At 39.2% G+C, this 13,549-nt stretch overlaps 1 long non-coding RNA gene across 1 annotated transcript in view; it reads left to right on the top strand.

Moving 5' to 3' along the window:
• The window catches only part of LOC102162767, a 218,063-nt gene continuing 214,053 nt past the window's right edge, over nt 9,540-13,549 (top strand). The window contains exon 1 of the long non-coding RNA XR_002346889.1: nt 9,540-9,791. This is a non-coding gene — a long non-coding RNA (uncharacterized LOC102162767). The remainder of the gene's footprint in view (nt 9,792-13,549) is intronic.

Raw genomic sequence — 13,549 nt, forward strand, 5'->3', positions numbered from 1 at the left:
ATCCCAAAGCTTTCCAGGTAGAAGGTCCAGCCTTCTGAATGTTAAAGCTTCAGGTGAGTCAATCGAGTCTCATATTTGGGGAGTCTGTCAGCCAAGTTAGTCAGCCAGACAGCATGACACGCTGGTCACTAATATGTGAACGTGGCAAGCCACAGGGCCCTGACGAATCAGCTCCAACAACCTTTTGTCTTGTCTGCATATCCAATCTTCTCTCTATAGTCGTGCGGAAGAGGCTATGATGTGTTTCCATAGTTAAGAATCAGTGTTAACACATCATGTGTGGAGCAGGAAGCATTTGTCCTTGGCTGTGTCTGCCTTTGACTCACTCTGTGGGAATCCCCTTCTAGAAGGGGCCTGACTGGGGGCCCATCTTGAACTGGGAAGATCTGGCCTTTGGGTTGGTCGGTGAGGAGCAGAGAAGGATCTGAGAGATGGCATCTTATGTGCAAGAGGAGATGGCAACAAAGATCCAGGCAGGCTGCCCTGTGAGTTATCCACCCCAAAGAATCTTGGCACATTCTAGGTGTATGACACCAGAAAGGAAAGTAAGGCAAAAAGAAAGAGTTTCAGGCTGAGGGTGAGATTACACGTCCTGGGTAGAGTTCCCCCAACCCATGGCGCAGCTGTGGGTCCCTTTTTATAGGGTGTCTGTGGCTTATGCTGTAGGCAGGAAGGAAGTACCACGATCAACACTTGCCTCAGTTACCTCGCATCATCATGTCTACCAACACACAACATATACTTGGACTGTATTTCAGAATTTCTGAAAACGTCACAGCCCTGGTCTCAAGCTCTGGGTCTGAACCTACGTACCATCTTATGGGGTCAGAAGGGAGGTAACTGAGGCATGTGTTGATCCTAATACTTGCCTCCTGCCTTTCTTCAAGGGGAGGGGCAAAAGTGTGTTATACGTTGTAACTTGCTTTGGTAGTAAATTGGTTATATTTCATAGATTTAAAAGTGTGAAGTGCTGGGAGAAAGTTTGGAAACATTTGGGCATGGTATTTTTTTTTTTTTTTCTAGAATTAAAAAGGGGAGATGTCTTTCTTCCAGGACAATGTGGCTAACGTGCCACCTCCTCCAGGCAGTCTTCCTCAGCTCCCCCGCCAGCAGAATGACCCTTCTGCTGACCTCCATCAACCTTTGTTTGAATCCCTCTATTGTCCTTTGTATGCTTCACCCCCTGGAATTCGGGGTAGATGTCTAAGTTTTCTATTAGGCCACTGCATCACTGAGGCAAAGACTAAATTTTATATTTTATCTCCCATGGTACTTCATTCAGTCCCTATGTGAGGCAGCACTACCTTCGTAACCTGGCTCTACCACCTACTAGCTGTGTGACTTCAGGCAGTTTCCTCAACCTTTCTGTGCCTGTTACTTCATCTCTAAAACAAAATGATAGTTTTATCATGTCTCCTAAATTCTACAGAAGTTAAAATACTTCATAGAATTGAGGTAATAAATATAAAATACTTAGAATAGTGCTTACCACATAGTAAGCATTCATTAAATGTTAGTTATTATTAGTTATATAGGTACCAGCACTTACAAAATACAGACATCTGTTTTATATATTCCATATAAGCTGGCTTCTGCAGATAATTAAACTCTGGCCACTAATTCAAATGGGAAAAGGATAAATAACAAAATAGCTATTCATCTATACCGTAACTCTAAATTATCACATTTTTTAACTTTACTTATTAGATATATCGTTACTATCTGAAACTATCATAAAACTGCAAGCCTTTATGATATCTGTTCGAATTACTAATGATCTGCAATCAAGAAATAATAGATAACTCAATGAACCAATATTCCCTGAACACTTGAAGCGCAAGAATAAAAAACAAATTCAAAATTTTCAATTTCTTACTCCCTTGCATTTTGCCTTATACAATAAAACATCTCATTTCTACCTAAATTGATTTAATAATTTCATTAATTTTGACAAGAGCGAGACTAAAGTTTGTTCTGAGACTAAAATCAATAATATAGATAGAAGTGGAATGAAAATTCTAAGAAAACAGTTCTCTTAGGAAGATAAACACTTTGGAATCATCTACCTAAGTATCAATAATTTGACTGAACTTCTTCAAATAATAAATGCTGGACAGGGTGTGGAGAAAAGGGAACCCTCCTACACTATTGGTAAGAATGTAAATTTGTGCAGTCACTATGGAGAATAGTATGGAGCTTCCTTAAAACAAACAAACAAACTAAAAATAGAGTTACTATATGATCCAGCAATCCCACTCCTGGGCATGTATCTGGAGAAAACTCTAATTCAAAAAGGTAAATACACCTCAAGATTCATAATAGCACAATTTACAACAGTCAAGACAGGGAAGTGACCAACTGATGAATGGATAAAAAAGATGTTAGATATATATACATCTATGTATATAGCACACACACATACGAGAAATAATACCATTTGCAGCAACATGGATGGACCTAGAGATTGTCATAATAAGTGAAGTAAATATGACAAATATCACATGATATCACTTATATGTGGAATCTAAAAGAATCTTTTTTTTTTTTTTTTTTTTTTTTTAATTTTATTTTCCCACTGTACAGCAAGGGGGTCAGGTTATCCTTACATGTATACATTACAATTACAGTTTTTCCCCCACCATTTCTTCTGTTGCAACATGAGTATCTAGACATAGTTCTCAATGCTATTCAGCGGGATCTCCTTGTAAATCTATTCTACGTTGTGACTGATAAGCCCAAGCTCCCGATCCCTCCCACTCCCTCCCCCTCCCATCAGGCAACCACAAGTCTCTTCTCCAAGTCCATGATTGATTTTCTTTTAAAAGAATCTTTTTTTAGATTCTTTTCCATTATAGTTTAATACAAGATGTTAAATATAGTTCCTTGTGCTAAACAGTAGGACCTGGGATTGTTTATCTATGTTATGTATAATAGTGTGTCCCTGCTAATCCCAAACTCCTAATATATCCCTCCCTGCCCTTTCCCCTTTGGTAACCGTAAGTTTGTTTTCTATGTCTGTGAGTCTTTTTATGTAAATGAACTGTAAATAAGTTCATTTGTATCATTTTTTAGATTCCACATATAAGTGATATCATGTGATATTTGTCATATTTACTTCACTTATTATGACAATCTCTAGGTCCATCCATGTTGCTGCAAATGGTATTATTTCTCGTATGTGTGTGTGCTATATACATAGATGTATATATATCTAACATCTTTTTTATCCATTCATCAGTTGGTCACTTCCCTGTCTTGACTGTTGTAAATTGTGCTATTATGAATCTTGAGGTGTATTTACCTTTTTGAATTAGAGTTTTCTCCAGATACATGCCCAGGAGTGGGATTGCTGGATCATATAGTAACTCTATTTTTAGTTTGTTTGTTTGTTTTAAGGAAGCTCCATACTATTCTCCATAGTGACTGCACAAATTTACATTCTTACCAATAGTGTAGGAGGGTTCCCTTTTCTCCACACCCTGTCCAGCATTTATTATTTGAAGAAGTTCAGTCAAATTATTGATACTTAGGTAGATGATTCCAAAGTGTTTATCTTCCTAAGAGAACTGTTTTCTTAGAATTTTCATTCCACTTCTATCTATATTATTGATTTTAGTCTCAGAACAAACTTTAGTCTCGCTCTTGTCAAAATTAATGAAATTATTAAATCAATTTAGGTAGAAATGAGATGTTTTATTGTATAAGGCAAAATGCAAGGGAGTAAGAAATTGAAAATTTTGAATTTGTTTTTTATTCTTGCGCTTCAAGTGTTCAGGGAATATTGGTTCATTGAGTTATCTATTATTTCTTGATTGCAGATCATTAGTAATTCGAACAGATATCATAAAGGCTTGCAGTTTTATGATAGTTTCAGATAGTAACGATATATCTAATAAGTAAAGTTAAAAAATGTGATAATTTAGAGTTACGGTATAGATGAATAGCTATTTTGTTATTTATCCTTTTCCCATTTGAATTAGTGGCCAGAGTTTAATTATCTGCAGAAGCCAGCTTATATGGAATATATAAAACAGATGTCTGTATTTTGTAAGTGCTGGTACCTATATAACTAATAATAACTAACATTTAATGAATGCTTACTATGTGGTAAGCACTATTCTAAGTATTTTATATTTATTACCTCAATTCTATGAAGTATTTTAACTTCTGTAGAATTTAGGAGACATGATAAAACTATCATTTTGTTTTAGAGATGAAGTAACAGGCACAGAAAGGTTGAGGAAACTGCCTGAAGTCACACAGCTAGTAGGTGGTAGAGCCAGGTTACGAAGGTAGTGCTGCCTCACATAGGGACTGAATGAAGTACCATGGGAGATAAAATATAAAATTTAGTCTTTGCCTCAGTGATGCAGTGGCCTAATAGAAAACTTAGACATCTACCCCGAATTCCAGGGGGTGAAGCATACAAAGGACAATAGAGGGATTCAAACAAAGGTTGATGGAGGTCAGCAGAAGGGTCATTCTGCTGGCGGGGGAGCTGAGGAAGACTGCCTGGAGGAGGTGGCACGTTAGCCACATTGTCCTGGAAGAAAGGGCTTTATCATGTAGAGATGGTAGATGTGGGGAAGGGAACAAAGAGAACAATGGCCTCGCATCAGAAGAGTCTGAAGCAAGCCCTAAGACTCCAAAGTGAAACCCTGGCTACCTGAGATTCAGGTTAGAAAGGGCTTTGGGTCCACACTGTGGAAAGCATTACAAATAGGTACATTCCTGGGGAGGAAATGGGGAGCTATGAGGGATGTTGGAGCAGGGAAGCAATACGCTAAAGTAATTCTTTTTTTTTTTTTAATTTTTTTGCTTTTTAGGGCCACTCCTTCCACATATGGAAGTTCCTAGGCTAGGAGTTGAATGGGAGCTGCACCTGCTGGTTTATGCCACAGCCACAGCAACACCAGATCCGAGTCCTAGCTGCGTCATAGCTATAACACAGCTCAGATCCTTAACCCACTGAGTGAGGCCAGGGATCAAACATGCATCCTCATGGATACCAGTTAGGTTCGGAAACCCACTGAGCCACAGTGGGAACTACCTAAAATAGTTCTTCAGAAAGAGAACTCTGCCTGCTACTTTTAGAGTGAATAGAAACACAAAAAGGCCAAAAGCTGGGACAGGTGCTAGGAAGCACCACAGAGCTCTGGGAGAAAGTGCGGATGGAGTGTGGGGGCGGGTGAAGGAGCAGCAGGAAGACATGGGTGCGGGGGTAGGGGGAACCAGGGGCTGAGACCAGCTGTGCTTGGTACTAGTATCCTCACTATCTAGCTGTGTATCCTTTGGCAACTTCTTTCTCTGAGGTGAACAGGGGGATAATAATCCCTAGCTGGCTGCATGGTTATAAGATCATGTGTGTTGGGCCCCTGACCCCGTGTGTGCACACGGAAGAACCTCAACACAGCACCAAGGAGGACTGTCGTCATTGCGGTCATTCTTGTCCTTGTTGCTGGTACTTGAGGAAGGAGAGGCCCTCAAAGCTGCTTCTAAGATCTCAGATTTTTCTGAAAAGGAGGATGGGTGCTTTTGATAGAAAGAAGAAGCACAGAAGCTGGAACAAGCTTGAGGAGGGAAAGAAGAGCTCAGCTGAGCACAGGTTGTCCTTCGCTTTAGACGGAGCTCTGGAGGGTGTCGGGACAGAAGCCCAAGATCAGGGAGTCACCTCTAAAGGGGCACGGTTAACCCTATTAGGAGGGTAGGTTGGGGGAGACCCCAGCCAGAAGCACAGCTCCGTAGGCACATGTGCACAGTCTCTGAAGCTGGAGGTGGGGGCACAGATTTTTTTTTAGCCTGAACTGGCATCTTGAAGCAGAGTTGGAGTCCCACCTCACTGGCATAAATCAATGTGTGTGGAGAGAGAACTGGATGGGCGAATGTAACAAGACTCCTCCCTACACACTTGTCTCAGGAGGCTTGAGAGGGTGCCCTTGGATGGGGAATGTTGCAAATTCTTCTCTCCCTCTTCCTTGGACATTGTTTACTCCAGGGAACAGCAGAAGTTTTAAAGTTTGAAAGCCCCAAGTTCCTGGGAAAAGTCTGGTGGCCCTGGAACTAGGCCTGGGATGGTGACAGGAGGGGCCCTGGACAAGAAGCCAGGAGGACAGAGTTCTGGCGTTGCAGTTCGGCTCCAGCTAGAGGGGTGACTGTAGGCGGACCAGTTATTTACTTCTCCGGGTATCGGTTTTTTTCAACCTATAATTTCTAGGTTGGACTGGAATCATAATAACTAAATCATATAATTCCTTTTAATAATAATACAAAAATCATACAATTCCTTCCCACGCCTGACCCTGGACATCATGGTAGCTCACTTAGGAAGTGGTTTCCAAACCAGGGTGAAAAATCCTAATGTCATTCTTTTATCTCCCTTCAAATCCTCTGGTAGAAAATTGCCAGATCTCTTCTTGTACAAATGATTTAATGGTTTATGAGGAATTAGAAGGACTCTGCCTTTTTGTACAGAGAACAGAAACTCTGAAATTCTGCAATGATATTATTAACTCTGTTATTTTCAAAGTCTGCTATGTACTATATACTTCAATGCGTGCCTCTTAGCAATCAGTTTAACAGTACTTAAAGCCCACTGTAAGCCTGAAATGACTTTAAACATATTTCAAATAAAAAAGAATCCATTACAACATAGAAACTGAAATTCTTCACTCTGCAGAGGATTTTAGAGATTATCTACTCTTCAGCCCCATTCAGTTACAAATAGTGAACGAAAGTCCAGGGAGGTTACGTGTTTTGCCTAAGATCATAGAGCAAACTGAAATCAGAAGCAGCACTCTGTTCAATGATGTATGACTTAGAGTCATAGCTCAGAGGAGATAAGGCAGCATTCACGTCATGCTTATGCAATGGTTGGACAGCAGTTCTCAGACTTTAGTGAATGCCAGAATCCCATGATGTGCTTGGAAAAGTGCAGCTTCTCAAGCTTCCTCCCCAGAGAGTTAATTCCATAGGGCTGGAGCAAGGTCCAAGAATGGGCATTTAACAGGCTCCCCAGCTCATCTGATATAGGATCCTCAAGGGTAACTTTCAAGAAAAATATTGCATTCAGTTAGCATATTATGTCATATATAGTGAAGTTCAAACAGGTCAATTACATCCAACTGATGCTGACCATAGCGGGCCCCAACCAAAGGCACGGGACATCACTTCTGTCTCCTGTAATGCTGATGAACTATGGTACCAAACAGGGACCCTTGGCATTGGTCAGGACCCTTGTCTAGCCTTGGCAAGCCATAGACCCAGATTTCAGGTTGCTGGGGATATATGTGCTGGCTTTTCAAGTCCCTGAGATGGGCTCTCACACTTTCTTAGGTTTGTTCCTCTTTGGATTAAAGATGAACACCCAAGAGAGAACGAACTTTTCCATTTATGTATAACACAGCTTCAGTGCCACTGAAGGTAAGTAATGAACACTCAGACTCTTTTTTTTTTTTTTTTTTTTTTGGAACACGTGCATCAAGGGAACCTGAATTTTAGGTAAGTGTGTGCACTTTGCTACTTATTATCTGTTCGGATCTATTTATTAGCTGTTTGTGTTAGTTAATTTTTTTGTCACTGTTAACAGAAAACAAGGTTAGGAAACCTAGCTCAAGCAAAATTAATTGAATGGGTGTCTTGGAGAACCACAGCCAGGAATGTTCCCAAGCCTCAGAAAAAAATACTGAAACCAGTTACCAGGCAATGAAAATGTAAGCAGAAAGCTGATGGTAATCCCTTACATCTCTTGCCCTGTCAGCCTTCTCTGTTTTGTTCACCTCCCTATGTAGACTGCTAACCATGATCCACATGACATTCCCCAGCCGAGCCACAGTGTCTCCTAATGCTCACCCAGAGGTAACCACTGACAGCATTTTAGAATATATCCCTTTAGGGGTTTTCTTATACATGAATGTATACTCTTAAGCAAAATCAGGATTGCACACTATATATTCTTCTATAACTGATTTGTTGTACCAATCAATAAATGTACAGCAGGAGTTCCCATGGTGGCTCAGAAGTTAACGAACCTGAATAGTATGCATGAAGACACGGGTTCGATCCCTGGCATTGCTCAGTGGGTTAGGGATCTGGCGTTGCCGTGAGCTGTGGTGGAAGTCACAGACACAGATTGGATCCCACGTTGCTGTGGCTGTGGTATAGACTGGCAGCAGCAGCTCCGATTTGACCCCTAGCCTGGGAACTTCCATGTGTCATGGGTGCAGCCCTAAAAATAAAAATTTTTTAAGCTTATTTCCATGTCATCATCTATTTTTCTGTATGTTCATTTTTAATAACTGACTAGTATTCTACCATATAGATGGTCAATAAAATCTCTTATATCCAACTTGATCAGAGTAATACAAAGCTTTTATTTTAATTGACAACATACCCCAGACCAATTATTTCAGATTAAGATGCATTACCAATCTAGAGCAATTTTCTCCCTTAATATTTTACAGGTGCCCACCATCTCCTAACTCAACAACAATTTTTTGTTTTGGTAGTTCAACTTGATCCAGTCTTTCTAAAATATTCAATGCAGGGGTTTTGTTTTTGTTTTTGTTTTTGAGAACGAGAGCGAGAGATAAAAACCTCTCTTTGGTCACTGCATTGATGTACATATTATTTAGTTAAATTACATAATTACAATAAAAACCTGTAGCAATATAAACAGGTTTGGGAACAATCACAACTGATTCCTGGTAAGCATACAAATCACCTGGTAGGAGTCTAAGTGCTGGGTTAGCTGAAGAGAGTTACCAGCAGTATGCACTCAGCATGCTGGGGCATTCGTAACAATACATTTTTGTGAAAAATTGAGACTGATTGTTAATCCAGGGAGCTATGAAGATTTTAAAGACTACTTCTACTGTATAGTCATTTATTTAACTAATTTCCTATGTTAGATATCTAAAATTTTTTTCTCATTGTTAAAAATAATGCAGCATTAAATATCCATGCAGATACTTCTTTGGGGCACTTTCATAATTATTCCTGGAAATGGACCTACTGGGTAAAATTATACACATTTTAAAGAATTTAAATATACATTTTTGAATTGTTCCCCAGAAAGGTTTCCCTGGAGTTGATATTTTAAAATACAATTTAAAATAAAAGAGACCTTTTAGCAGGGAGTCTAATTAAGCGACCAACTCCATTTTTTTGCATGTGACAGGAATTTGAACCTGAGACTTTCTCCTCAAACAATGACTTCACCTCTCCCAAGACGTGGCATAAAAACACCTTCCCTTTGTTTTCTGTGACAATAGCAACAGTTCCCACGAATGAAATTTATTTTTCATCTTGTAATTCAACCCATTTGGTTTTAGGATGTGGCCAGGCAAAATGAGCCAAAACTGCAAGATTAAGGCAACTTGATTTTTAGGCTGTGTATATAGTTGAGCTTTGGGTTTGGCTGACACAAATAGTTTCCATGGTTTGGGAGTTTTTGTTGTAGCAACAAGTTCATCGGGCAGCAGTCTGTAAAATGCAAGGTCCCTCTGCGAGGAACATTTTGAACTCAGAGAGTAAAAGGACCAGATCAGGTGGTGTCTTGGATGGGTTTTCTGGAATGCCCGTCCACCCCAAGCTTTAGGCCAGAATTAAACAGTCATCAATCTCTCTGAAGAGGTTTTTTCCATTGTTTGGAACTTCCCAGTGGGGGAATTTAAGTTGCTAATGCAGGGCTGGAAGGGGGGACACTGGCAGAGGCACATGACTCGGATGAAAGGATATTATCATATTATGGTGAATTAGAAGAAACTGCTCTCTTCTGTATTTGGGACAGGGAGGTGAGTGTCTGAGTGGGGCAGACTTGTTCCCCCCAAGGGTGTTTCTCAGTGGAAAACCTGGGTGCACGAGGCTTGGGAGTGGCTGTAGGGAAATGGGCTGAAGAGAGGGAGGTTAGACAGTGCTGGAGCTGAGGCATAAACATGTGGCCCAACTACGTCAGCTATCACAAGAGCTGAGCAGATGGCGAGAACCAAGGAACTGGGTCAGGGAGTTCCCCTTGGGGCGCAGCAGAAATGAATCTGACTAGCATCCATGAGGATGCGAGTTTGATCCCTGGCCTTGCTCAGGGATCCAGCGCTGCCATGAGCTGTGTTGTAGGTTGCAGATGTGGCTCGGATCCCCACTTGCTGTGGCTGTGGTATAGACAGGCAGCTGTAGCTCCTTTCAAGCCCTAGCCTGGGAACTTCCATATGCCTTGGGTGCGGCCCTAAAAAGCAAAGAAAGAAAAAAGGGGAGGGGGCAGAACTGGGTCAAAATGAGGGCATTTGAATAATGAGGAAAGTCAGGGGTCCAGTGGGATGAAGTCTGGGCATATTCTGGTGAGGTGAGATGGTACTGCCCACTGAGGGCAAACCTTTTCTATAGATTTGGCGAACACTAGGTGGGTAATTGTGCTCATTTACAAAGACCGCAGTGAAATGGGCCTTGATGACCTTGGAGAAAATGCCTGCAAATGGCAGTAGGAGAGTTGGGGAGTTTTTTGAATTCTAGGTTTTGAAAAATGTGAGAGAACAGGAGAGTCAGAGGGACCTATTTCTGGGGAGGTCAGTTATTCCTCATACCCACAGGTCGCAGGGACGAGAAGGTTCTGACTCCCTCTTCAGTCTCTTTCCCAAATGCTCAGAAATGCTGGAAACATCCTAATATTAGAAATTTACTGTTTTGAGGAATGTATAATATCTGAAAGAAATTTGAAAATGAAAGATACAAAATAGGAATATAAAACATGTGTGAGGCAGGGAACTATATCTAGCACTTGTGATGGAACATGATGGAGGATAATGTGAGAAAAAATGTATATGTGTGTATGACTGGGTCAGTTTGCCATGCAGCATAAATTGACAGAACATTGTAAATCAACTATAATTAAAAATAAAATAAAATTTAAAAAGTATGAGATAAGATGGATAATGGAAAAAGAGTTTATCATTATCTTTGAAGTTTTTTGCAGGCTCTTCCTGCTCGGAGAGACTGTTATCCTGATTTTCATGTTGATCATCACCTTGGTTTTGCTTAAGAGGTTGCCTTTATATTTATTTCTCTATAAAATATATTGTTTGGTTTTACCTATTATTTGAACTTTATTTAAGTGGAATCATACTATGTTTTGCAACTTTAAAAAATCAGTGGAGGACCTCTCTGGTGCCACAGCAGGTTAAGGATCTGGTGTTGTCACTGAGTGGCTTGGGTCACTGCTGTGGCACAGATTAGATGCCTAGGCCAGGAACTTCCACGTGCTGCAAGTGTGGCCCCCCCAAAAAATTCTTTTTTAAAATCAATGAAATATCTTGGGATTCTTCCATTTTTTGGGTGTGTCTGTAGTTCATATGTCTCTCTGCCAAATGTCATTGTATGGAATGATTATGCCATGATATAAATTTTATTCTACAATTGATGGACATTTATGCTGTTTCTAGATTTTTCACTATCACTTAATAGTGCTACTGTGAATATTTTTGCATGGGTCTTCTGGTGCATATGTGCAAGAGTTTCTTTAGGTTTATTCCTAGGAGAGATATAGAATCATAGGGCTTGTGCCTCTTCAAATTTAGTGGAAAATGCCAAATTATTTTGCAAAGTGGTCACACCTATTTCAGTTCCCATCAGTAGTGAATAAGGGTTAAACTCATCACCAATACTTGCTATTTTCTGAATTTAAAATTTTTGCTTTTCTAGTAGGCATGAAATTCTATTATAATTGTAGTATTAATTTGCATTTCCTTGCTACTACGAAGTTGATATTTTCAAGTTTATTGGTATATTTTCCTCTTTTATAATGTCTGTTCAAGCTTTGAACTTTCTTCTTTTATTTTTTTATTTGTAGAATTTCTTTATATATTCTGACTATTGAACTTTGGCCAGTTGGGTATGTTGCAAATGTCTTCTCCCAGTTGGTGTATCATTTTACTCTCTTTATGATGTCCTTCAATATACAGAAGTACTTATTATTTTATTTTAGGCTTAAACAACACAGATTTATTTTCTCACAGTTCTAGAAGCTCACGTTCTAGAAGTTCAAGTTCCAGGTGTTGGCAGTGTTGATTTCTTCTGAAGGCTGCAAGGAAGAATATGGTCCATGCCTCTCCCTTGGCTTCTGTTAAGTTGGTGGCAATCTTGGATGTTCCCTGGCTTGTAGAACTGTCATGCATTTATTTTTCACATGGTTTCTCCCCATGTGTCTGTGTCCAAATATCCCATTAAAATGACAACAGTCATATTGGATTTAGACGTCCTCCCCCGTGACACCCAATGATCTTATGTTAATTTGATTATGCTGAAAGACCTTATCTCCAAATAAAATCTCATTCTGAGATATTGGGGGTGAGGACTTCAACATATGACTTGGGAGGAAACAGTTCAACCCATTATAAGGCCTATTACATTTTCTTCCAAAAGTACTTAATTTTAACATAGCTGATGTTTGCCAAGTCTTTCCTTTATAGTTGCTCTTTTAAGTCTTATTTTTTAAATCAAATTTATTTTTTATTAGGATATAGTTGATTTACACTGTTGAGTCAATACCTGCTGTACAGTATAGTGACCCAGTTATACATATACATACATTCTTTTTCTCATATTTTTAAAATGTTTCCTAGTTCATGGTCATAAAGTTATTCCATCTTTTCCCCTACAAATGCTAAAGTGTTGTCTTTCTCTCGTAAGTCTCTAACTCACCTGGACTTAATTTTCCTATAAGCTGTGAGGAAGAGATTCAATTTGATTTATTTTCCTTATGGATAACCACTTGTTCCAGTACCATCTAAAAAAAAAGCTCATCCTTCCTTTACTGTTTTACAGTCTCTCTGCCATAAACCACATGTGTGCTTCATTCTCTTTTACCCCTTATTCATACTCTATTGTATTAATTGTGGTATCTTTATAATAATCCTTGATATGTAATTAGGTAAATGTTTTCACTCTCAGCCTATTTTTTACCGAGACAATCCTCACTACTTTCAGTTCTTTGTAGTTCCCTATGCATTTTAAACACAGCTTGTGTAGTTACACACCTATCCACATACATACAAAAGAGAAAATTAAAAATAACTCTCTTGGGATTTTGATTTACCTTGAATTAACCTATTTTAGGAGAACAGACATCTTTACAATATTGAGTTAACCAATTCATAACATGATCTAATGCTATATTTTTTTATTTTTTCTCTTTGAAATAATATTTTGTAATTTTCTCTGCTAAGGCCTTGAACATTTTTGTTAGATAGTTAGCTCTGCATTTTTAGTGCCATTATAAAACAGCACTTTTAAGATGCTTTAGAATTCTTTTTTCATATATTACATATCTAAAATTGTGAACCTGAACATACAGTATGTCTATTAAAGATTAAGTCATCAGGATTTGCTGATACAGTAATACAGTGAGCTGCTGACATCTTCCATAAATTTGTATGTATACGGGGAATTTTTTTGTAAGAGCTCATATTCTGAAAACCTTATCTTTGGCAATATTTTAACCTGGGTCAGAATTTTCTCTTGCATCTGCCGGGTTTCTGGGCAACTGACTCCAAAACACTTTAAA

The sequence above is a fragment of the Sus scrofa genome, chromosome 1 (genome assembly GCF_000003025.6).
Source record: "Sus scrofa isolate TJ Tabasco breed Duroc chromosome 1, Sscrofa11.1, whole genome shotgun sequence".
In the NCBI taxonomy this organism is placed as follows: domain Eukaryota; kingdom Metazoa; phylum Chordata; class Mammalia; order Artiodactyla; family Suidae; genus Sus; species Sus scrofa.